Source organism: Hippopotamus amphibius, chromosome 6, assembly GCF_030028045.1.
Source record: "Hippopotamus amphibius kiboko isolate mHipAmp2 chromosome 6, mHipAmp2.hap2, whole genome shotgun sequence".
Classification (NCBI taxonomy): domain Eukaryota; kingdom Metazoa; phylum Chordata; class Mammalia; order Artiodactyla; family Hippopotamidae; genus Hippopotamus; species Hippopotamus amphibius.
In genome coordinates, this window is record NC_080191.1 from 119,073,046 (window position 1) to 119,074,160 (window position 1,115).

The 1,115-nt window shown below is 50.9% G+C and overlaps 1 pseudogene; it reads right to left on the reverse strand.

Annotated features, from left to right (window-relative positions):
- Nucleotides 1-484: 484 nt before the first annotated feature.
- LOC130854838 (trafficking protein particle complex subunit 1-like) lies at nucleotides 485-904 on the reverse strand (annotated as a pseudogene).
- Between the last annotated feature and the right edge of the window lie 211 nt (nucleotides 905-1,115).

The following is a 1,115-nucleotide window of genomic DNA, read 5'->3' on the forward strand; positions in this document are numbered from 1 at the left end:
TTGGCCCTTAGGAGGGAAAAAAGGTTCCTTGGTGGGGGCCCACCTGGGCATGTGTGGCTCTGACCCTGTGCTGTGTGCTCCACGTCGCTGGGCACACTCTTGGGTACTGACCAGGAGGCAGGGCCACTTTTGGTCCTAACAGGAAGGGCCCCAGCCTTGAGCTCATTCTGCTCGTTGTATCTCTCTACTCTTTTTTTTTTTTTTTTTTTTTTTTAGGGTGACAAAAAATTTATTCTGTACTTCTCACAGCATCAGGTAGGGGATAAAACTGGAGAGAGGGCCTGGTTTGGAGGTGTAGGGACTCGGATAGGCTTCCTTCCTGGCCAGGGAGGGCCTTAGGCTGTTCTCCTGGGAGAGCTACCAAGCGCTTGAGGGGGCTGGGGTGGTGGGGCTTGCAGTAGGGGGCCCTCAGGTGAAACAGGTTAGGAAGGGCCCCAGACAGACAGGGGTTCTTCTGAGGGATGAGGTAGGTAGAGTGCTTCCTTCAGCCAGCCCAGGCAGAGAAGAAGGGAAGAGAGTGGATGCAGGAGTCCAGTCGGGAGCAGAGCTCACTTTGCACCGTTTGGCTCCCGGGACACGGGATTCTTCACTGCCAACTGCACGTACAGCACACTGTAGATGCGGTGGAGCATATCTCAGAAGGGTCCCATGCCCAAGTCAGGATTCGTGACAACATTGAGCCCAGTGGGCATCTTGTAGTAATGGAGTTTGCGACTGCTAGTTTGGAAGGCTAGGAAGTCGTCCTTCATGTCTAGCGAGGACATCTTGCTGGCAAATGAGCGGATATAGAAGAGCATCCCGTATATCAGGACGTATTCCTCCTTGTGGACGCCCACTTGTGCCACTCGCAGTAATGCAGACACACTCCATTCTGGTCAAACGGGTACAGGTTGTGGACAGTCATCGGAACTGCTCCGAGTGCCTGTCTCTTGATGCTTCCTATCTCTGCTTTCTAGGTCTGTCAGTATCCATGACCGATACATAGTATGTCTGCCCCATGAGAAAGTGTTTCATTCATTGATTAATGCATTTATTTATCCAATAATTTATCCATCTATTCATTTGGGCATGTGTTCATACGTTACTGCAGTCATTCATTCAGTACACATTAAGTA